This window comes from Ailuropoda melanoleuca, chromosome 5, assembly GCF_002007445.2.
Source record: "Ailuropoda melanoleuca isolate Jingjing chromosome 5, ASM200744v2, whole genome shotgun sequence".
NCBI classification, from domain to species: domain Eukaryota; kingdom Metazoa; phylum Chordata; class Mammalia; order Carnivora; family Ursidae; genus Ailuropoda; species Ailuropoda melanoleuca.
The window spans coordinates 71,778,780-71,803,582 of record NC_048222.1 but is presented as its reverse complement, the minus strand read 5'-3'; the positions used below and the strand labels follow the sequence as shown (position 1 = coordinate 71,803,582).

Genomic DNA, 24,803 nt, shown 5'->3' with positions numbered 1-24,803 from the left:
AGCTGGTCTCTATGGCTCTGTACTTTCAAGCAGCCACAGGAACTGTTCCAAAATTCAAATCAAGGGGCACCTGGGTGGCACAGATGGTTGAGCATCTGACTCTTGGTTTTGGCTCAGGTCATGATCTCAGGGTCGTGGGATCGAACTCCCAGGTCCAGGGTCTGCGCTCAGTGGGGAGTCTGCTTGGGATTCTCTCTCCCACTCCTTGCCCCTCAAGTAAAATAAAATCTGGTCATACCACTGTCACTTGGAACCATTAAATGCTTTCTCATTGTCCTAAGGATAAAGTTCCTAAAGTTACTGCCAGGCCTTGCTCATTTCCAGCCTTACCTCCCCATGTTTGCCCGTCACCCCTCCCCCACTGGTGAACATACCTTCATGCTCTGCTAGCCCCGGTCGCTTTTGTAAGTGCTCTTTCCTCTGCGGGGGATCTCCCTTCCCCCACTCCTCATCCTCCATTTTTCACAGCAGCTGCTCACAGTTCACTTCCTCTGGGAAACCTTGACAACCATCACACACACCCCCACACCCAGCTGGGTTAGGTGCCTCTCCTTAATCCCCCAGAACATCTGGCATTTACCCCCATTTGCCCTGAATTTTGATTCTTTTCCACTTGTCTGTTTTCCTTGATAGGCCGTGAGGTCCTCTAGGCAAGCGCCATATCTTGTTTCCCACCACCCCAGAACTGACACAATGCTTGTCATATGATGCGTGCTAAAAATACTGAAAATGACTGAATTTTATTTTTGACACCAAAAAAAAAAAAAAAAAAACCAGCCTAGTTTTGGGCTAGTTTTATTTAATTTACCTGCAGTGGAACAGCAAGATACAGAGTATTTTGAAATAACCCGGGAATCAGGAAGGATTAAACTCTTGAGAAAAGTTGCATACAATGGCACCAGATTTTTGAAGTTTTATTTTTGAGACAGAGGAATAAAATTTTAAGAAACACTTAAGGAAAAGAATAGAGCTCACAGGGGCGCCTGGGTGGCTCAGTTGGTTAAGCGTCTGCCTTGGACTCAAGTCATGATCCTGGAGTCCCAGGGTCGAGACCCACGTCGGGGCTCCCTGCTCAGCAGGGAGTCTGCTTCCTGTGACCCTCCCCCTTCTCATGTTCTCACTCTCACAAATATATAAATAAAATCTTAAAAAAAAAATAGAGCTCACAGACACCCTAAATCTCCCAAGTGACAAAAGTCAAATTGATGGATTACTTAAGATTCTGGCTAAACCCAGAATCTTCTCTTTGCCCAAGCTGAGTGGGTGCCCTGTGAGTTTTGTATTAGAATTGTCACATGCAAAAGCAGCTCTGCGTGGCCATTTGTTTTAATAATGGGATTAGGGGGTACTGCAGGGTTAGCTAGGATGACATTAAACATGGGACTGATTCATTTTTGCCATGTAACCTTGTTTATGGAGTGAGATTGAATTAGAGGTCTTGCAATGAGATGACTGCACGTGGGAGGTGTCTGGACTAAAATTCAGCCTACAGAGAGAGGTGGGGCGAGTTTCCTACAACTTATCTCTGCTGCCTGTTGAGAAAAACTGCATCTGTTGGGGATTTTCTTTTTGCCGAGCATTGTGGTGGCTGTCAGTTAATAGAGTCCAATAGGTAATTTTATTGCCGAAGGAATGAAGGCTCAGAGGTGTTCCATAATAAGCCCGCCTCCCACCATTAATATATGACAGAGTCAGGATGCCAATTCGAAGCAAAAGCACTTTCCAGGGCCCCAGTCTCTTTTTAAATCAAGCATCTGGGGTGTCTTGGTTTTCTCAAAATAATTCTGCAATATCAATTTATATCCTGAGAAATCACAGCTTCTCACCAAACGTTATGCAGTCATTAATATTCTTGAAAATGCTTGTCAACGGTGTTACCAGTAGATGTGGGAAATAAACAGAAGGGATCAAGCGCTGGGCAGTGTTGGCAGCGTGGTGCGTTTTGTTACGTTTGGCAACGCTAATGACCCTTAGGTAGAGGCAGATTTTTGAGCTTCAAGCTATCCATTTGGGCATCAACTAGATTCAGCATCATGAATAAATCTGAAAAAGGAAATTCATACACATTTAACCATTTCTGAAAGTTAATCTTCATATCATCTGTGCTCTTAGAAACGCTACCATGTTCCTGCCAAACAATCCGTGTTTGGGGGGATGTAATTCAGGGTGAGAATAACATGACAAACTGTCGGTATCACTGGTTTTTTCCACACTTGCCACACTTGCCATATGATTTAATAAAATCACTGTTTTGGGTGAGGAGAGAGGGGTAAGGGAGGGGGAACTAGGGAAACATTGAGGGATCGCTAAGCATGCACTGAACATGGACTTTGGAGATATTAACATTCTTTAATTTAAAACTCATAACAATCTATGTGAGGTTGTCTTTTGGGTTTTACAGAAGAGAAAATCTAGGTCCAGTAAATGAGTGAGGTCTCTGCCCTGCATTCTTTGTCATAGAACAGCTCCTGAATCCCTTTGGGTTTTAGTCTATAGCTAGGTGACACTTACCTCCAAGTGAACTGTCCTTCACACAGTACATGCTCCCTGGTTGCTGGGCCAACTCTAGTCTTTGGTGGATCTGACCTTTTTCTAGTGGGGGGAGAAATCATATGGTAATTCCGTGGGTGCAGTCTTTAAGGACTTTTCAATATCAACCAATGCAGTATTTTCCAAACTGGTTTAATATTTGTGATTTTTGCCATTTAAATGTAAGGAGGACAGTAGTTTTAAAAATTATTGTGAAAGAATAAGAAATCCTCAGTCCACAAGGGCACATAAGACCCTTTTGTTTTATGTATTCTTTAAGGCAGCCAACGTTCACTGTGTACATGCTCTGTGCCAGGACTCCACCGGGACACCAGGTTTACAGCTGTTGGATTAGTCAACTCGGACTAGTAGATTCTGGTATAGTCTCACTCTGGTGCCGTAGTGTCTATTAAAAAGTTGATTACAAGTGACAGAATCATTGAGAGGACTGGAGAGCCAGCCCACAGAACTGAGGGCAACTGCTGAACACAAAGGGCAGTATTTTTTCGTTCTATCCCCAGGACCTCATTGGCAGCCACTACTGCCACCACCACCAAAGCAGCTTCTGTCCCAGAAGCCACCACACCACTGCTTCCGCCTAAACGAGACGAGTAAATTTCCCCTTTCCTTCTGTGTTACCAGTTCCTGAGCCCAAATCCTTTAAGGATGTGTCAAGGGGCGGGGGGAGGGGTGTGTGTGTGTGGATTGTCTGTGTCCTACCTACAGGAGGGGCTGGGAAAGTGAGCAGAGCTGGGGATGGTCTTTTGTGCTCCTTCCCTCTTCCACCAAGATTCATAAAGTGGTTGATTGTTCCGGCATAGAAAGAAGTGCAGGTGCAGAGTCACCATGAGGAAAGACAAATGTCATCTACGACTGAACAGAACAGATAATGGAAGTTTCCGTCTAGCAGGAAAAGTAAACAGACAAAAAAACTACATAAATTATAAGTGTTAGGAAGATGTGAAGAACACTTTGAGAGCCTGTGACATGGGGACTTGAAAAAATATAAGGGAGGAGAGGAGGTCGCCTTAGACCACGCCCTGGACACTGAGCTGCAACCGCTGGGGGAAAAGGCAGGGAACATTGTAGGCAGAGGGAGCAGCATGTGCTGTTAAGGTAAGAAGAACATGTGCGAGGAACAGGGAGAAGGTCGGTGATGAGACTGACCAAGCAGAGAGACAGACAACAAACAAAATAGGCAGGCCTCGGAGGCCAAGCTCACGATGATAGATGTCATTCCAAAAGCTCGAGGAAGTCATTGAAGGATTTCAAGCAGTGGAACAACAGGCATAGATTTGCATTATTAATAGACCACTCTTTTGGGGCATCTGGGTGGCTCAACTGGTTAAGTGTCTGCCTTTCTGCCGTCAGCTCAGGTCATGATCCCAGGGTCCTGGGATCAAGTTCCACTTCAGGCTCCCTGCTCAGTGAGGAGTCTGCTTCTCCTTCTCCATCTGCCTCTTCCCCAGCTCGTGCTCTCTCTCGCTCTTTCTCTCAGATAAATACAATCTTAAAAAAACAAAACAAAACAAAAATCATTGTTTTAAGTTTAGAGAAGGAACTTGAGAAAAACAAGAATGGATGTGGAATGACTGGTGAGGATGAAGAGATTATAGTGGCTTAAAACTAAATTTGTGGTTGTGGAAATGGGGCACAAAATAGATTTGAGAGATATCCAGGAAGTAAAATCAACAGGTTGGGGTGAATGATGGGGCATGCCACCCCAAGGTGAAAAGGGTCACTTCTTGGTTGCTACTGGATGATGGCACTGTTTCCTGAAGGACAGCCAGCCCAGTGGTCCCAAGGAATCAAGGACTCATAGAGAACCCAGTCCAAGTGTGGACAGATCACTGGATAGATGAGTCTGGAACCCCGAGGAAGGAGCTGGGCTGCAGATAGAGATTTTGGTCTTAATCAGCAAAATGGTGTCAATGAAGGTATAGCATGGATGATGTAGTCTAGGGGAGAGAGGGAAAAGAGAAGAAAGAAGTCTAGGAGAAGCCCCAGGGGCCTGCGGCACTGACAGATATAGATAGGGGAGAAGCTAAAAGGAGGTTAAAGAGACAGAAAGAAACTAGAAGGAAAACCAGGCCATGTGACCCGGGAGAAGAGCATCTTTATAGAGCTGCCATCCCAAGTGATTTAGGATGAGTTTAAATGAGGGGCTGCATGGCAGTCGGTTGGGTTCATCATTGATGGGAACCACAAACTCAAAGATTGCTGGGGATGGGAGGTAGACCAGAGAGCTTTGCTGAGTGAGATGAGGAAGAAAGAGTGGTGACCCTTTCTGGAAAACATGCTGGGGGGAATGGGGGTTTGTTCTGAGCATGAGGCATGGAATGTGTATGGCATTGCATGATTTCGGAGAAAAATGACTAAGGAGATGTGTGGAGGTGGAGGACCTGATACAGGCAAGGGTGAGGGAGAGGGGAGTTCAGGCGCCTAAAACAGCTTTATGACAGGATGCTATTTATGTCCACTTACATACACATGCCTATTTTTAAAAAACAGGAGAAAGAAAGTTTGCCACCAATCGGCTTTGACTTATACTGAAAACCTTTTCTGCATCTGTTGAGAAAAGGTTTTTTTCCCCTCATATGTTAGTGTGGCAGATTATCTGAAGTGATTTAAAGCAAATTCATTCTTGCTTTCCTGAAATAAAGTTTGGCCATGACTGTAAATATACAAAGCTGGATTCAGTGTACACGAGTGGGGGTCAGGTGTCTGCCTTTCCCCCAAACTCACCAGCCCTTCCTCCTGCGGGCTCAGGGAATCCACTCTCCCCGAAGCTGGGCCACTTCCCTCTTCCCACTAAAGGCTGGCCTCGACCACCTCACGGACGATCCACTTGAATTGCTGAGGTGGGTCTCTACCTTGGAAACACAGAGGTTCCACAGTGGCTTCCAGAGCATCGTGCTTGCCTGCCAAATTCTGTTCTTATACTGAAATGTGTGCCCACACGCGTGTGCACATACACACATACGTACACACATACAGTATCAGAGAGGATCAGAGCTTTAGGAGTTGTAAGTACAAATGGTCATCTCTCCCTCCTGAGACTCTACCAAAATCATGGTAAAAGAACTTAATAAAGGTATAAATCGATCATTATAAAGAGGAGAGGAGTATCAGCAGACAAATTTCAGCACCATTATGGAAGCAGAATGCCAAGGGAACTAGGAATTCACCCTCTCCTTATACTTACAGTGATGTCTCAGGATGCCCATGGACCAAAGCCCCAGCAATGCCCTGCTGACTGCCTCCTGATTCTGGCTCTGCTTCAAACTAAGCTGTTTCAGTGTACTTCTGAGATCGTAAACCCCGAGATGAAGTCTCCCTGTGTTCTCTCTATATATATTTTATTTTAGAGAGAGAGAGGGAGAAAGAGAGCACACTCATAAATTGGGGGGGGGCAGAGGGGGAGGGAGAGAGAGAATCCCAAGCAGACGCCCCACTGAGTGTGGAGCCTGATGTGGGGCTTGATCCTACAACCCCAAAGTCATGGCCTGAGCCAAAATCAAGAATCAGACACTCAACTGACTGAGTCACCCAGGCAACCCCCAAGATCTATAATTTTGACCCGAAAATGTTGTATATCTAATAAGCTATACATCATAGTTAAAAGTTATGTGTGTGTGTCTTAAGAGAGAGAAACTACTGCAAAGATGTACACTGTAAAGTTTTGCTAAATAGCAGTGAGGACATACTTGGAATCATTTGGGAGAGAAGGAGTCGCTGTGATATGGTGGCAAAAGCCCGGGGAGTGGAGACAGGAGTTTTGATCTGCTTTGTCTCTGACACTTTGGGTGGGTGAGTGATCACATCAGTTCCATGCTCTGTCTCTTCCTAGTGAGGATGGAAAGGAACTTGAGTGTAGGAGAGCCGGCTGACACACTCAGATACTTCACCACACGGCCAGCTAGGCTAGATGAAGGGAAACAACCAGAGGAGGCTGGAGTTCAGCATGGAGCTGAGTTCTTCCCATTACAGACAGATGTTGCTGGACCTGGGTAAAACTCTTTTGAAATACAGATAAAATTTGCTTTACACAGCAGACGTGTTGGAGAGATACTGTGCCTGTGGGAAAGTGCTTTTTATTAAAGCAAATGAAAATGTAAATGTTTTCAGGGAATTCTACAGGAAGGAACTCCATGGTGAAGTTAAGTGTAATTTGGTAATGTAAATAATGGATGTTGCTTGCTAAGAACATGTTTTAGCAGAGTTTGTTCCTTACCACTCTCTCTCACTGTGTCTTTCCCTTTTATCCTCTTTCTTATCTCCCCCCCCCTTTTTTTGAGAGAGAGCGAGAGCACACAAGAGTGTGTGTGAGGGGAGATGGTGTGGAGGGGAGGAACAGAGGGAGAGGGGGAGAGAGAATCCCAAGCAGGCTTCATGCCCAGCACAGAGCCAACTCCAGGCTGGATATGCTTAACCAACCAGGCCACCCAGGCACCCCTTTCCCACCTCCTTTCAATAAGGATGTGATATGTTGTATTAAAGACAAGTGAAAAAATTAAAAGACAAATTGGAGGGAGTAAAAGATAGAAAAAACTTAAAAGAGCAAATATTAATTCCCACACACTTTGGGAAGATAAACTCTTTGTTAGACGAAGCATAAATAAGATTGGATTTGAGCATCCAGAGCAAAGGGAGAAACATAATCCAGTCCAGCGTTCACACAGTCCAAAAACTGAAGCCAATTGTGTAGATCTGATGAGTGATGCCTGATTTTTTTCCCTGAGAGATATTAAAAAAAGGACACAGTGTCCTGTGAATGCCTGCATCCTCAACGATTAATTCTAGAATAAACACAATACTGAATTTTTAAAATTCAGTGGGACCTGGCTTATGTAGAAAATAGAGTTCTTCGCCAAAGATATTACTGATCCTATCTTGTCCTTGTGAGTTCTTGTGTTTTTTTGTTTGTTTGTTTTTTATTCTTCAGAACTAACTCATAAAGAACAAAGAAAAAGGGGGTTTTATTGGACATTGGGAGCTCCAGGCTTAACCTCAAAAATCCTAAGGAAAATAGTTGATGACTTAAATTGATTTCTGAAAACACTTATACTCTTGTGTATGAACAATACCAGAAACAGTGGGGAAAGGGACCCTCGTGCACTGTTGGTGGGAATGCAAACTGGTGCAGCCATGGTGGAGGACAATATGGATGTTTCTCAAAAAGTTAAAAATAGAGCTACCCTATGATCCAGTAATTCCATTACTGGGTATTTATCGAAAGGTAATAAAAACGCTAACTTGAAAAGATATCTGCATCCCCATTTTCAATGCTGCATTATGTACAATGGCCAAGATAGGGAAGCAGCCCAAGTTTCTACAGACAGATGAATGGATAAAGGAAATGTGGTGTATATACATAATGGAGTGTTATTCAACCATTAAAAGGAATGAAACTTTGCCATTTGTGACAACATGCATGGACCACAAAGGCATTATGCTAAGGGAAATCAGACAGACAAGGACAAACACCGTATGATCTCACATATATGTGGAATAAAAAAAATAATAAGCTCATAGATACAAAGAACAGGTTGGTGGTTGTCAGAGTTGTAGGATGGGGGGTGGTTTAAATGGGTAAAGGGAGTCAAAGGCGCAAAGTTTCAATTAAAATATAAGTAAGGGGACGCCTGGGTGGCACAGTCGTTAAGTGTCTGCCTTCGGCTCAGGGCGTGATCCTGGCGTTCCGGGATCGAGCCCCACATCAGGCTCTTCCGCTGGGAGCCTGCTTCTTCCTCTCCCACTCCCCTGCTGTGTTCCCTCTCTCACTGGCTGTCTCTCTGTCACATAAATAAATAAAATCTTTAAAAAATAAAATAAAATAAAATAAAATAAAATAAAATAAAATAAAATAAAAAAGTAAGGTGCACCTGGCTGACTCAGTTGGTAGAGCATGAGATCTTGATTTCAGGGTTGTGAGTTTGAGCACCAGGTTGGGTGTAAAGAATACTTAAAAAATAAAATCTTTTTAAAAAAAGGTAAATCATGGGGATATGGTGTACATCGTGGCGATTAGAGTTAATAGTACTGCGTTGTACATTTGAAAGTTGTTGATAGAATAGATCTTAAGCATTCTCATCACAAGAAAAAATTCTATAAGTATACGTGGTGACATGTTAAGTAGACTTGTGTGATCATTTTGCAATATCCTCAAATACCGAATCATGATGTTATATACCTGAACCTAATAAAATGTCATCTGTTGGGGCACCTGGGTGGCTCAGTCAGTTAGGCATCTGCCTTTGGCTCAGATCATGATCTCAGGATCCTGGGATTGAGTCCCTGGTCAGGCTCCCCACTCAGCGTGGAGTCTGTTTCTTCCCCCCAACGCCCCCCCCCCACTTGTACCCTCTCTACCGCTCTCACTCACGCTCTCTCTCAAATAAATAAATAAAATCTTTTTTAAAAATGCCACCTGTCAATTATACTGCAACAACAGCAACAAACCACACACAAAGTCAAAAGATAAACAATGTACAGAGAAAAGGCTTTTCAAAACACATGAGAAAGAAAAAATTGCCTCTTCTTTAAGGCATCCTCCCCCCACTCCAGTTTGTATGTCCGTGGTTACTGTGTTGGGAAGGGAGGACGCTGGGGTTAAGGAAGGGCCTTTATAAAAGATACTATAGTATAATTTCTGGACTTCATAAAATCTTTGTGAAAATCTTTCTCTCCGAATCAGCCTTCTGTAGGGACTGTGTTCACCTTCCATGGTGTTGGCCTCACCATGAAGCCTGTAACGTGTCTCGTGTCCTGGCAGCCGCATGAGACCAGCCTTGATTTGTACTGTTTAGGACCCTAGTGGTTGGGACTATGTAGACAGGTCCTGGGTAGCTTTAACCCCCTACGTGGGCCGTTTCATCCCAACTATAGATTTTGGCTTCCACTTTCGACTTTATAAAGATAATACCTATATGTTGCCTCCTAGAACTTCTCCATGGAAATATCTCCTAGTACTTCAAACTCAGTGTGTTTAAGTTCCCCCTAAACTCCTGCCTCCTGTTCCTTTACTCCCTTGGAAAGTATTACCACCATTCAAGTCCTCCAGCCAAAACTAGATGGCACCCATCCTCCCTTTTCTACTCCTCCCAAGGTCGAATACGTTGCAAGTCCACGGATGCTAACTCCGATGTTTTTCCAGCATCCCCCTTCTTTCTCACTCCCTACTGTTCCTCCACTGGTTTGGTCACTGTAATCTTTGGTCAGGTTATCAAACAGCTTCCTGATGCGCCACGTACCTCCAACCTTCAGAGGATTTTGCACACGGTAGCTGGAATGATCTTTCTAAAATGCACACCCGCATATCACCTTCTGCTCCAATCCCTTTAGTGGCTTACAACTGCCATTGGTAAAAAGACCAAATTCTTGTTGCGTGGAGGAAGAAACAGATACACTAACAGATATTTAAATAAATTGTATAAGTAAAGTCCCTTTAGATAATAAGTTGCAATCAAGCAAATAAACCATCTAGTGATGCACTAGATGTGAATGTAGGTATTGATGCAGTGCAATTTGGGGAGGAAGATGATATTCACGTTGACCTTGGTCCAGGACGGACAGCATGATGGGGTCCCTCCCCTCTTTACTCTCCTGCTTTGCGAAGGCACTGTGCTTTCTGGCCACCAGGCCTTCACTCAAAATTGTTATCTCTGCCTTATTTGCTCCTCCTTCGTCCTTCACTTGACTAAGAACTACCTTTCAGGTCATTTCTTTAAGGATGTCTGCTCACCTGCCAGAATGCGGTACTTTAAACAAATGATGATAAGCTGCCTTGCCCAGGGTGTGTTCCAAGTGCATTCTCACTAGCAAGGTAACAAAGAGCTGTGTTCCCCATATCTGTACTCCTCTGGGTGGCTATTGTCTGTTCTTTTTCATCTTGGCCATTTTGACTGGTACAATGATAATATCTCAGTAATGTCTTAATTTGTGTTTCTGTGATTCCAATGAGACTGGCCATGTTTTTATGTGTTTACTGTCCATTTGAGTTTTTCTTTTGTGATTTTCTAGTGTATTATCTTCATTTATTTTTCTACTGGTATGCTCATAGTTTTATTATTTGTCCAACATATGTTTGTTCCATGCCTACATATATTAAGCAGTTGTTATGGGCTGAAGTACGTCCTCCAAAAATTCATATTGAATTGAATATGGTTAGGGTTGAAGCCCAAATCCCCAATACCTCAGAAAATGACTGTATTTGGAGATAGACCCTTTAAAGAAGTAATTAAGATAAAATGAGGTCAGTGGGGTAGAACCCAATCCAATATGACTGGTGTCCTTATAAGAAGAGGAGATTAAGACATGGACACACTCAGAGGGAAGACGATGTGAAGACACTGAAGACAGCCATCTACAAGCAAGGAGAGAGGAAGAAGAAACCAACCCTGCCAACACCTTGATCATGAACTTGCAGCCTCCAGACAGTGAGAAAATAAATTTCTCTTCTTTAAGTCACCCAGTCTGTGCTTTTTTCTGATGGTAGCCTTCATACTGGGGTGATACATAAATAGATTTATTTTATGTTCTATCTTATTATACTTCGGTCTTACTGTAAATTAGGTGGTGAAGTTCCAACTGGAGTGCAGAAGGCCAATGTACCAGCTTGAAAATAAGCAGAGAGTAAATTCTCCCTTCTTCCACCTTTCTGTTCTAGTCAGGCCTCCAACAAGTGGGATGAGGCCCACCCACATTGGGGAGGGCAATCTGCTTTACCCAGTCTCCTGATTCACACATTAATCTCACCCAGAAATGGCCACACAGACACACCCAGAATCACGGTTAACCAAATATCTGGGCATCCTGTGGTCCAGTCTAGTTACATATAAAATCATCAATATTACAAAGTCTCATGGATAAATAAGAACAACGTCCTGGTTACCAGGATAGATCAGGACCTGGAAATGAGTTCAGAGTTGACATCAGTAGTTCATTGGCTCGTATAATTTTAGGGCCGGAAAGGACGTCAGAGAGCATCCTGCTGAACCTTGTGTTTACGGGCGTAAAGTACTTAAGTGATTTGCTCAGATATACAGCAACTTGGTGGTGGAGACCCAAGTGCCCTCCACTGAACGAGCAATTAGTTACCATGATAATAATAAGTTAACATGTGTTAAACCTCACCTTGTGCCAAACGGTGTTCTCAGCTCATCCCTTGTACTGATGCATCTGTAATAACACATGAGCCCTTAATCTGATGCATGAGGACACTGAGGCGAGGCCACACGGCCACCAAGGGAAAGAGCCAGGTATCAAACGTGGGCATGTTGATTCCAGAGCTTGTGCCATTGACGACCATGAGAGAACATCGGAAAGATGCGCCTGACAATAGTTCAGGGCGCGGGAAAGCTTTTCATTAGAATGCACAGCTTTTATTCACTAGGTCACCTCGTCTGGACATGAGTGGCCGCTGTGGGCTGGGGCAGTCTGGGTAGTTGGGGCCTCTGAGGCTTTTTGAATTGGACTTTTAACAGATCAGCCTGGTTTCTAAAAGAAAAACACCACATTCACTATTGGAGTTTCCTTATAGGGGCTCCTGCCCCCTGTACAGACAGAAGAGGATATAGTTACTTGCATGAGTCAGGTAAGTCATAGACAGGAGCGTTCGAGAAAACCGGACTGATCTTGATTTGGGGAGCTCCCGGCTACCTCGTGATGTTTAGGAAAAGCATGAGTCTAAATGGCATTTCAATACCAGGGAAGGGACCCACTCAGCTTACTGCCCCCCAGGGACAAACAGGAAGCTGGTCTTCACTTCCTTCCCCCACAAACAGACTTGTTGCACACTTTTCGTTTTTCCTTTAAAGAAAAATGAATCTGGGAGTTTATATCCCATATTCTCATACGTGTTTTCTCCACATTCATGTTTTGCCCATCGATGGCATTTCATTTTTATTTATTAAAAACACCCTGTCTTGGATCAAGTCCCTAGAAGCAGGACCTGCGACAGATGCTCTCGTGAAAGTGATTTATTCAGAGAGGATGCTGCAGGGAAACCCTGTGAGGGACCGAGGGGGAAGGGCTGGGGGCAAGCAAAGATGTACTCTCAAGTGAAGTTAAGGTTTGAAACACACAAAAAAGCAGAAACAGAGCCATAAATTTAAAGAACAAGCTGTTGGTTGCCAGAGGGAAGGGGTAGGGAGATGGGCAGAACGGGTGAAGAGGTGTGGAAGGTACGGTCTCCCAGGATGGAAGGAGTCAGTCACGGGCATGAGAAGTACAGCAGGGAAGGTGGTCAGTGGTATTGTGGTGACAGACGGTAGGAGTGCACTGTGGTGAGCCCAGCGTTGCACACGGACTTGTGGTATCATTATACCATACACCTGAGACTCATGTAACATTGTCAACCCTCTTTCAACTTAAAAAAAAAAAAGAAAGTAAAGTTTAGGTCTGGCTTAACCCACAGGGGGAAGCTTCTAGAACATAAATTACACTGTAGAGCTGACCCACCTTGAGGCGAGGGGGCAGCTTTGTGAACCATATCAGTTCGTGGCTGTGGACGGCCCTCATCAGGGAAGGGTCACCGTGGAGGCAAGGGGCCACTCCGCACAGGGGCCTGGCAGTGGTTCTGGGCAGGGCACCACGGCTTCCACCTCCCAGCAGCTGTTTGATTGCTCAGTGTCGACACCATTTCCCAACAACTGCCCACCTCTTCCTCCTCCCATGCATTGCACAGCACGGTGACCAAATCAGCACGACGAGCGGCAGCATCGAGAAGGGCGGGGAGAGACACAAGAAGTCACAGCCGTTAGGGGACAGACTCCGAGTGGCCATTTGGCTTTTGTTCTAACTCCCCACACACCTGGCCTGCTGTTCGCATGCTAATGGGAAGCCTCAGAGTGGCAGAGCAGGAAAGGAATTTGGAAAACATCTGGGCTGCATGTGGGCACAATGACAGGCCTTGCGTGTACTGTGCTCACGGGCATGCGGCAGATTAATGATGCAATCAGCCCTGGAACTCGGCTCTTCTGACTCGAGGCCAGGCCTCTTTCCCCAACAGTCCGCTGCCTACTCGCCTTCCTGCAATGGCTTCTGCCCCTGGAGCAACTTCTTTGCTGCCTGAGGACCCTGGGGGGAGCACATGAGCGCAGGCTCAGCAAGGCTGGGATGACCAAGGGACAGGTGGGGCCTCCGGTGGTCCTGGCGTGGTGAAGGCAGGGTCACATCATCTCTCTTGCAGAGAGGATGAAAGAAGCCAGAAATTTGTGTTTTCATTTCATTGATTTGGAACCCATGCTAGGTTTTGAAAACAAACCAACAACTCCTGTGTTTTTTTTCTCATGGGCACCTTGGCCCTGGGCATCTTCAGCACCTCCCCATTTTGATCGGCTGGAGATGTGGTGGGTGGAATGACCCCCCTCCTGCAGCCCCAGAGTCAGTGCTGGATAGAGCACTGGTTGAATTAATCCCAGCGCCCAGCTGAGGGCCAGACCTACCCCTGCAGCCATGAGCCTGAGGCCCAGGGGAAGCTCAGACCCCCACATGCCCTTAGAGCTACAACTTGGCCCTGATGTCGGCTGTGAAGGCCTTGTCGTTCCCCTGGGGATGTGGCCCCATGTTCTGTTTGGCTCGTCCACTCTGGTCTGGACCTGATACCCTGCTGAACTCTTGGGCCGTTCCCCCTTGGCCAGAGCCCACCGGCCCAGCTGGGCAGCAGGGATTGCGGTCTTTAGCTGGTCTGCCACCTGGACACTCCCATACTGGGGCTCTCCCAACATTCCCAAATTTGCACCTCCTTGGCTCCTGGCCTCAGTCAATTCCTGGTGCTTCACCACGGCCCCTGGAATGTTCTGCATTGTACAGTCTTCCACTCACACCTGAGGCCAGCCTGACAGCGAGTCATTTCCTTCAGCTCTGACTGGGTCTGGCCTCCTCTTCCATCTCCCTACCATCCCATGTTTCTGAGCTCCCAGCAAGCCTTGAAGCTGAGCCAAGCTAAGTTGTGTGGCTGGATTCTTCCTTTCTGTAAGCGTTTCTTGAGAACCTGAAAGGTCCCAGACACTATGGTGTTCTATGATAGGCATTAGGCAGAAAAGGATGAAAGGAACATGAGGGCTGATAACAAGGAACTCCAAAGAAATGTGGGGTTTTCTTCGAAACGTGGTTTAGGTCTGAGCATGTCTGAACCGGGCGGGAGCTCCCGGTGGAAGTTGTGGGAAGGAAGGTTAACCTGGGAGCACCTCAGGTCCACAGGCAACCTCACTGGTGGCTTGAGCGTAATTATCTTAACAGACTATATCGTTGTTTACTAATTCATACAGCCCATATTCCTTCTATATGCAGAGTTTCTTCTTTAATTTCTCTTTGATCACAGTACTTTCTTTAAAAAACATTTTTTGGGGTAGTTGTTTTTTTTTTTTAAGAAAGCTATATCCCCAATGTGGAGCCCAACATAGGGCTTGAACTCACCACCCTGAGATTGAGACCTGAGCCGAGATCAAGAGTCGGATGCTTAACCAATTGAGCCATCCAGGTGCCCCAATCATGCTATTTTCTTAGCATAAAAATTGCCATCAGGATGGCGATCCTTGCCTTCAGAATGGTCTAACCTTGTTGGTCTGGCATTCACGGCCCTTCCCCCACACACCCACTTTTATTTCTAGTACTGACTCATCAGAACTCTCTTCCACAACTAGTCTGGTTGATTGGCTGACAGCTAGACTGATGTTTCATTTCTGCCACTCCTCACTCTCAGATACCTCTGCTCCCTGTTGTCCAACTGTCCCTTATACCTCAAGGTTTGGCCTAGAGACCACGGCTTCCAAGATGCCTTCCTAGTCCACATCTCTCCCTCTTTTAAATCAGTAGTTCTGACCCCTGACTGGATATTCGAACCACCTAGGGAGCTTTAAGAAATTAGATGGGGTGGAGAAGGGAGCAGCAGACCAATTTCATCAGGCTCCCCAGGGAGAGTGCCAGGGCATTTGCCTTTTATATATATATAATTTATTTATTTAAGAGAGAGAGAGAGCGAGCATGAGTGGCGGGAGGGACAGAGGGAGAGAATCTCGAGCAGACTCCGCGCTGAGCCCAAAGAGGGGACTCCATCTCACAACCCTAAGATCATGACCTGAGCCAAAATCAAGAGTTGGATGTTTAACTAACTGAGCCACCCAGGTGCCCCTGGGCATTTGCCTTTATAAAAAAGCTCCCAGGTCATGCTAACATGCAGCCAGGGATGGGAATTGCAGTTGCAAACAAATATGTATTTCTCCCACCCCTCTGGTTGTGTTGTTATTTAAGGCATATGCAAGAGAAACTTTCATTTCTTTATTAAGGTATTCTCTTAAAATACAAGATGTGCCCTTCCTTTCTTTTTGTCCTGTGCAGAGCATAGCACAGCATCTTTCACATGAAAGCACAGCAAGTATCTGCAGGATGGATTAGAGCACAGTCTGCCTGGACAGAATATGGAAATGACCCAGGGAGGTGGGTCGGTCATTGCCTTGTAGATCTTAAAGGGTGAGAATCCTTGCCAGTGGCTACAATGCAGCGATGAGCAGCTATGAAAGGAATCCTCCACTTGCCCTGTGTTTTTGGAGTCCTTGCTCTCTATAGGCCACTCTGCTGGGTGCCAGCATACCTTGGGCAGAGACACGAAAGACTGAGATCAGAGCTCATAGCCTAGAGCAGGAACTAAGCAATTCATTCTAATGTGATGTGTACTGCAACTAAGATAAGAGCCCAATGTCATGGGTGCTTAGAGGAGGAAGTCCTAGTCTGACCAGGATGTCTGGGACTACTTCTCATAGCAAGCAACAATTTAACTAGGAAGATCTAGAACATTGAACACCTTACCAAAGTATTGGTGAGAAATGTCCTCAGCTGCAAGGAACAGAATGCTTAACTAACAGTGGTTTAAAAAATAATAATAATAGGGGTGCCTGGGTGACTCAGTGGGTTAAGCATCCGACTCTTGGTTTCTGCTCAGGTCTTGATCTCAGGGTCATGAGATTGAGCCCCAAGTATGGCTCCACACTCGGCACAGAGTCTGCTCAAAATTCTCTCTCTCCCTCTGCCCTTCACCGTGTTTGTGTGCTCTCTCTCTCTCTCACCCAGGTGCCCTTGATCACCCTACTTTCTTAGCATAAATCAATCTTTAAATAATAATAATAAAGAAATATCATATATAATATATATGATACATACAATATATATTTACTATAACAAATAAGTTAGGCACTCAAGATGACTCACCAGCTAAAAATGTCAGGGCTGAAGTTTCTGGAATTCTCGTGACCTTTAGTCATAGTCACAGGTTGGCTGTAGCAGCCCAGGTATTGTGTCCACATTCAAAGGAGAAAGATGAGGAGGACAGTGCCTGCCATGTTCCCCCTTCTAGCAGCAAAGCAAAAACTCCCAGAAACCTCTGGCAGATTTCTCCTTATCTCTCATTAGCCAGAACTGTGTCACATAACCAGCCTTAGCAGCAATAGAGTCTGGGAAAGAGACAATTTGCCTTTTCCAGCTTCTATATAGCAAGCCAGGTTGGAGAAGGGGGTTGGAACTGGCTCCTGAGTGAGGCAACTAACAGATCATTTTAAACAGAACAGGATTTGCAAAAACATGCAGCTGTGGAAGTGTGTGGAATATTTAGGATCAAATAATTTGGTATCGCCAAAGTATAAGGCACATGGCAAGGGAGAGATGGTGGACAACACACAAGAGAGGTTGAGATGAGATTCTTTAAATTCTTGAATGATACGCTGGCAAGCTTGAAATTCTTCTGCAGAGCATGGGTAACAACCGATGATGAAATCAGTATGTTTGGGGAAAAGTGGCAGTAGGGTAGAGGAACTAAGAAAGAAAAAGATGACAGACTCTTTTTTAAAAAAATATTTTATTTATTTATTTGAGAGAGAGAGTAGAGCGAGAGAGAGAGTACAAGAGAGGGAGTGGGAGAGGGAGAAGCAAACTCTCCACCGAGCAGGGAGCCCAGCCCGACCCAGGACTCAATCCCAGGACCCTGAGATCATGACCTGAGCCAAAGGCAGACACTTAACCGACTGAGCCCCCCAGGCGCCCCGAAGATAGACTCTTTATAGCAATCCAGGCAAGATATGATAAGGGCCCACACTAAAATTTCTTTTAGCACAGTTGCTGGGGAAAGAGTTGGCAGGCTAGCCAAAAGGCCAGGAATCTGATGAAAACAGCTGCCAAAACGTCATCTTTTGGAAAAATAGGGCTTAATACTGATTCGACTTCATAAAAGCCTCTTGCATGCATTTCTTGGATCTGGAAGTTGGAAGTCCAAACTCCAGGTGTCAGCAGGGTTGGTTCCTTTTGGAGGTTCTGAGAGAGAATCTGAGGGGGAATCCCTTTGCCTCTCTCCAGCTGTAGGAGGCTCCCGATAATCCTTGGTGCCACTTGGCATGTACACGCATCACACTGATCTCCGCCTCCATCTTCACATGGTGCTCTCCGCTGCATGTGTCTCTGTGCTCAAATTTCCTGTCTTATAAGACCCACCCTAATCCATGATGACCTCATCTTAGCTTTATCACATTTGAAAAACCCTCATTTCAAATAAGGTCATATTCACAGGTACCAGAGTTAGGACTTGGATGTATCTTTTGGGCAGACACAGTTCAACCCACCATAGGTCTATTAGTGCTGCTCTGGTTGGAAGTGTCAGGCAAGCTCTGGCTTGAGGGGAAGAGAGGGAGTTTTTCTACTGGCTGAATTTGAAGCACATGGGAGTAGACCTGCTGTCCTCGGTGTTGCTTCATTCTCAGGAAGGATCCCTCCACAGGATGGCTAAGACCAGCCTCCACCCAGCCTGGTTACATTCAGGTTTACAAAAGTGATCCCAGACAAAGGTCTTCCCCTAGTCTATGGCAACCATACCATAGGAGTCACAGGTCACATGCCCATCCTTTGAGGCATGGAGGCAACTAGCCCAAATTATAACATTGAAGAGGATTATCATGGAATGTGGGGGATAATTCCACAGAGTGCTGCCAGGCAATGTTCTCTCTCTGCCTCTAGCCAGCTGAGGGCATGAGGGCAAGGAGAGAAAGCCCCAGCTGGAAATACCAGCTTCTTCCTGGCAATCTTATTCTTGTGGGCAGCTTACACAATGGATGGCACTGTATCTTTTGACTTACTGTTCATGTGGTTTTGGTGGACACATATCTGACAATCATGTACTTTATTCTATTCAGGAACCTAGCATTTCCCCTCGTGTCCTCACCTGCCCACAGGAGAAAAAAGCCAGCAAACCCTCACCCAAGTGAGCAAGCTGGGCTTAGCACCTAGAATTTCTTTACTGTTCTCTGCCTCCAGGGCCATGACACTGAAGATGGCTGGCCACTGAGCACTGCTCCTTGTACTGTTAGCTTTGGGACTCCTTGTGCACATAAGATTCTCCCTTCACAATCTCCTCCAGATGCAGAGAACCCCTGTCTGCCTGGTGATCCAAACTGGCTTACCTCTCCCAGCACAGGCAAGCAAGAAGCTAAAAACATCCAGACGTGCACACCTGGATCGTCACTCCAGAAACATCCCACTACTGCCAGCATCAGCACTTTCAGCATCTAAGCTGGAAAACTGCCCAACTCCCTCCAGCTGGCTTCCCTTCTATGTTGTTCATCTTCAGATCTGACCATAGACTGGCAGTACAAGGAAAAACCCAAGGAACAACAAATCCAGGTCCCACTCTGTATAGACGGTGAGACCTTCATTTTCACCCCCATTTACCCGTGGGGAGACGTTGGAGGAGGAGGGAGCACATGTTTTGCTGTGACCGGCATGGGCCTCCTGGACCGGGTTGACCAGCTGCTTGGCTGGATGCTTTTCTTCCCTTTGTCACAGGTAAACAGGGTCCCTGGCTTGGCGCTTAGATTTTTTTTTTTTTTAAGATTTTATTTATCTATTTGAGAGAGAGAGAGTGGAAGAGAGAGAGAGAGAGAGCACAAGCCAGGGCCTGGGGCAGGGGAGAGGCAGAGGAGAGAAGCAGACTTCCCTGTTGAGTAGGGAGCCTGATGCTGAGCTCAACCCCAAGACCCTGGGATCATGACCTGAGCTGAAGGCAGATGCTTAACCGACTGAGCCCCCCAGGAGCCTGTTGGCACCTCAGATTTCTACCCACCTACTCTTCTTTAGGACCTCCCATAGGGTGAAACGGGATATTAATATTCTCATTAATAATTTAATTATCAACAAATCATAACCACCATCCCCACATGCATGCCCTGTATTTAGTCCGTTCTGACCAGTAGCCGAAAAAGTAGGTATCACCCCTACTATTGAGACGAACACACTGAAGTTCAGAGAGGGGTTGAGTAATGTGTCCAGGCTCACCGACCTAGGACCTAGCAACAGCCGGGCTGTAGAGGTGAACCCTGCTGGGTGGCCTCAGGCTGTGGCAGCAGCCAGGGAGGTGACAGTGAGTTGACTCCTTTTCTCTCCTCTCCTGGCACCACCTGCCTATCTCTGCGAGTTCCTGGCCATCCACCACATCCAGTTTTCTTAATCAGAAAAAACTTTATTTTTTGTTTGTTCACAAGGACTTTTTTCTTTTCTAACTAATCCATTTTTGTTTTATTCCCCTTAATTTCTTCCTCTTCATTTCCTGAAGTTTATTTTTCAGAGGTCAGTGTTCTCTGTGTTATTTTCTAAATGATCTAGCATTTCAGTCTCGACTTTCTCTTTGACTCCAGAGTTAAAGAGAGGGCTCTAACCTTTCCAGGTGGTTAACCTTTTGTCATTAATTACAGGTGTTCTCTCTCTCTCTCTTTTTTGGCTGGTGGAGTGAGGTGTGGGTGGGCAGGTAATTTGTGTTTGGGAATGTTTAGGAAAAACTTGTTTATTTGACCTGGATTGACTGTCACCAACCGTGTGAGGGCGTTGTGCTCAACTCCGCAGGAGACACAGAGGTGGCTCAGAAATGGTTGTAGAGGATCAACTCCCAGTTACTTGCTTTACTGCCTAGTGCTTTTAGTTTTCTTTTCTTTGTTTTTTAATAGAGATAAAATTGACATGTAGCACTGCATTACTTTCGGGTGTAAGCATGATGATTTGGTTCACGTACATCTTGCAAAATGATCAGCACGATAGCTTTAGTTAACACCCATCACATAGTTACACGCTTTTTCCCTTGTGATGAGAACGTTTATGATCTACTCTCTTCGCAATGCTCAAATATATAATTACTAGAATATTAATTACTAGTAATTACTAGTTTTTACTACATTGCAGCTAGATATTGTGGCCCGTACAATTCCTACTTTTGACCTGTATGGAGCTTTTTAAAAGAATCTATCTTCTCTGCAAAAGTCAATCGAGAGTTCTTAAAAACTATAAAACTATTGAGAAGAAAACAGAGCAAAAGCTTTCCGACATGGGATTTGCCAATGATTTCTTGGATATGACACCAAAAGCATGGGCAACAAAAGAAAATAATAAATTGGACTCCACCAAAATTAAAAACTTTGGGAGCTCCTGAGTGGCTCAGTTAGTTAAGCATCAGCTCAGGTCATGATCTCGGGGTCGGCAGGGAGTCTGCTTGTCTCCCTCTCTCTGTGTCCCCCCTAGCTCCCTGCGCACGTGCTCTTTCTCTCTCTCTAAAATAAATAATCTTAAAAAAAACCCAAACTTTTGCACTTCAAAGGGTACTACCAACAGAATGAAAAGGCAACCTATAAAGTAGGAGAAATGTTTGTAAATCATATATCTGATAAGGGATTCATAACCGGAATACATAACAAACTCTTACAACTCAACAACAAAAACCAAACGATCCAATTCAAAAATGGGCAAAGGACTTGAATAGACATTTCTCCACAGAAGACATCCAAATGGCCAATAAGCACATGAAAAGATGCTCAGCAACGCTAAGCACTAAGGAAATGCAAATCAAAACCATAATGAGATACCACCTGGCAGCCAATAGGATGGCTAGCATAAAAAAAATAAAGAAAGTAACAAGTGAAGACAAGGATGTATACAAATTGGAAACCTTGCTCTTTGCCAGTGGGGACATAAAAATGGCACAGATGCTGTGGAAAACAGTATGGTGGTTCCTTAAAAAATTAAATAAGTCATGGTCCAAAGAATCCAGCCATCCCATCTCTGGGTGTATACTCAGAGGAACTGAAAGCAGGGACTGAAATTTTTGTACACCGATGTTCATAGCAGGTTATTCACCATAGCCAAACGTCAAAACAGCCCCAGTGTCCATCAGCTAAAGAACAGATGAATAAAATGTGGTATGTACATAAAATGGAATACTATTTAGCCTTAAAAAGGGAGGGAATTCTGATACAGGCCACACCATATATGAACCTTGGGAATACTGTGCCAAGTGAGATAGGCCGGTTCCAAAAGGAAAAGTACTGTATGATTTCACTTATATGAGGTACCTTGAGAGGTCAAATTCAGAGACAGAAACTAGGATGGGGTTGTCTTAGGCTGGAGGAGGCAGAATGGGGACAGAGTTTCAGTATGGGAAGATGGAAAGTTCTGGAGATAGATGATGCTGATGGTTACACAACAATGTGAACATACTTAATGTCCCTGAAGCGTACATTTAAAAATGACTAAAACGCTAAATTTTACATTATGTATATTTTACCACAATAAAAAAGTAAACACAGAGCCCTAAAATTAATTTCTTTCTATAAATCTTCCATGTCACCTTCTGCCTATGAGAGGTGACCAAAAGAGAGGGAGTTAAAGTTTCTAAAATCAATGTGATATTTGCAAATTTTCTTGTTCTTTGGACAGTTTTTACTTTAAATAAGTTGACATCCTATTATTCAAGACCTAAGCATTTGTGGCTATTATTTCTTCCTTTATTTCGTAAGTGCAAAATAAACCTTTGTTCCATTTACAATTTTCACCTTGAGTTCTACTTGGTATGACACATTTATCCCTCTGCCTTCTTTCTTGGCTTATCTTTCATTTACTCCTTCATTGGGAACCACTGCCCCGAAATAGCCACTGCCCCAGCTGTGTACCAGGTACCCTTGTGGGTGCTGGGGTCTTGGCGGGGAACAAAATAGACCAAATCTATTAATTAGACCCTTTTGAACTTATGTTCTAGTGCAGGGAGGAAGGAAGTAAAAAAGATCAATATGGAAATATAGTATCCTGTTTTGATCTTTTCTATTTAAAGGGTCCTCCATGGATTCACAGGCAGAAGGGCAGCAGCAACACGAAGTGGGAACCTGTTAGAAGCTTGGGGACCCATCCCGAGCCAGCTGAGTGCATTTATGTCTAGCAAGATGCCCAGATGATTCACGGGCACATTCAGGTTTGAGAAGCACTGCCAAGCGCCTGCCGAGTGCTAGGCTTTTAGGAAAATTAGGCAAGGAAGGGGTCGATGTGGGAAACAAAGGGGCAAAAGATAAATTAAATTTCTTTACTACTTACAGCCCACTGACAAGTCCTTGACACAGGCAGAGTGACATTTCTCTAGGGACTCAGCTGCCTCGATATTAATACTTTGCTAAGGGCAAAAAGGAATCTTAGGGGCTCCTGGATGGCTCAGTGGGTTAGGCGCCTGCTTTCGGCTCAGGTCACGAACCCAGGGTCCTGGGGTCAAGCCCCACATTAGGCTCCCTGCTTGGCGGGGAGCCTGTTTCTCCCTCTCCCTCTGCTACTCCCTGTGCTTGTACTATCTCTCTCTGTGTCAAATAAATAAAACCTTAAAATAAAAAAAAAGAAGGAATCTTAGCTTAACACTACCCCCCCCCCCCAGGATCCTGTAAGTCTTCTTTAACATATATAAGTCCCTTTGGAAACTCCCTTTATCTCCTCCTTCCTCCCAAAGATACGTGTTGGCAATCATCTTCCAAGCAAATGGCCCACTGATATTCATCTGAAGGGTCTCATGACTCAGGTTTTCATTAGACAGTAATAAATGACCTTTTCCTAACAATAACTTAGCCCCCTCAAGATCCTGGAAACCTTGCTTCCCAAATTCCTTAGAGACTTCCGCTATCCCTATCCCCCTTCCAACTTGCAAGTATATAATGGGCCACTCCTCCGGACCCCAGGGCTTTCTACCCAAAGGTCCTGTCCCCCAGGCTTTAATAAAACCACCTTTTTGCACAGAAGATGTCTCAAGAATCTTCAAACTCCAACCTTTCCTACACCAGGAGTTAGGGAGGCCTCACTGGGAAGCAGTCCTTGGGGTACCAGAGGTGAGCTCCGCAGATCCCTGGAGGAAGAGGCTGCAGCTAATGCTGAGGCCCCCGGGCACTGGGAGCTGGTGAAGGAGCATCGGTCGCACCGGACTCATGCTCAGTAAGTCTTTATTCCAGGCCCTCTGTTTTGGGTGTGTCGGGGCGCTGGTTCCGCGCTGTAATTTGAGCGCGCCGCCAATTAGCCAGGCCCTGGGACGCACCAGGCACCCTGCCCGGTGTTTACTTGGGGACACTCACAAGTAAAGCGTTATTTGCCTAGAGTTTCTGCCATTCCGTCCAAAGCCTTTCTATCTTTGGGTTTCCTTTTAAGATGCAAATTCTCCCCTTAATATCAGTCAGGCTTGTAGCAGAAGAAACCGCAAAGTAACCCTTTGAATTTACTCCTTTCTCTTGGCTTCCTCAATCTGAACGTCTTCCGTAAACTCCGCCCCTCTCCCCAGTATCTTCCCGTTTTTCCTTGCCCTAACCACGGACACTCTTAGACCAGGCAAGTGGATCTCAAACCGAGATCGGGGCTGACCGAGACAATCACCCGTGCGTCAACTTGTCCTCGCTTTCCGAGCAAGGGGAGGTGGAATGCGGCCTGGATCTGCGTCTGACCCAACCGGGCTCCGCCGCCCAGTCTGGGACCTGGGGCGAATTCCTCTAGCTCTCCCCGCTTTCATTTCCTCCCCTGGGAAAGGAGATAACCACCATCCTCCCTGGGTTGTTTTGCTGCCCAAGTGAGATCATTCATAGAAAAGCATTTTGTAAGTCATCAAGAGCTAAACGAAACACACACGACAGTGGCAGCACCACGATTGCACCCAAACGACTGGTGTCGCGCCCTTCATCCCCACCACCCCATCTTCTGGTCTCTTCTGCGCCGGAGACGCAGTCGCGCACGGTGACTGCACACACTGTCCTGGATTCCGCGTCTGGGGCCACAGGCTTTCCCCGGGAGGACGGGCCGGATGCGGAGGTGAGCAGTGATTGGCTGCGAAGGAGGTGGGCCGAGCGGTGACGCGCGGCGCCGGGAGACTGCGCCGCGGGGTGCGCGGGGGGATGGGGCGGGAAGGGAAGGGCGCGGAGGCACAGAGGGGCGGGGTGGGGCCAGGGAGGCAGGCGGGGTGG

General features: G+C 45.6%; 2 long non-coding RNA genes across 3 annotated transcripts in view; one reads left to right on the top strand and one right to left on the bottom strand.

Annotated features, from left to right (window-relative positions):
• Positions 1-1,911: 1,911 nt before the first annotated feature.
• On the bottom strand, positions 1,912-16,884 carry LOC117802387. The gene is made up of 3 exons (XR_004625742.1): positions 16,738-16,884; positions 2,512-2,592; positions 1,912-2,043 (listed from the first exon to the last, which is right to left on the bottom strand). It is a non-coding gene; the product is annotated as an uncharacterized LOC117802387 (long non-coding RNA).
• Positions 16,885-24,013: 7,129 nt separating this feature from the next.
• Positions 24,014-24,803, top strand: part of LOC117802386 — a 31,606-nt gene continuing 30,816 nt past the window's right edge. For both annotated transcript variants that reach the window (XR_004625740.1, XR_004625741.1), the window contains exon 1: positions 24,014-24,651. This is a non-coding gene — a long non-coding RNA (uncharacterized LOC117802386). The remainder of the gene's footprint in view (positions 24,652-24,803) is intronic.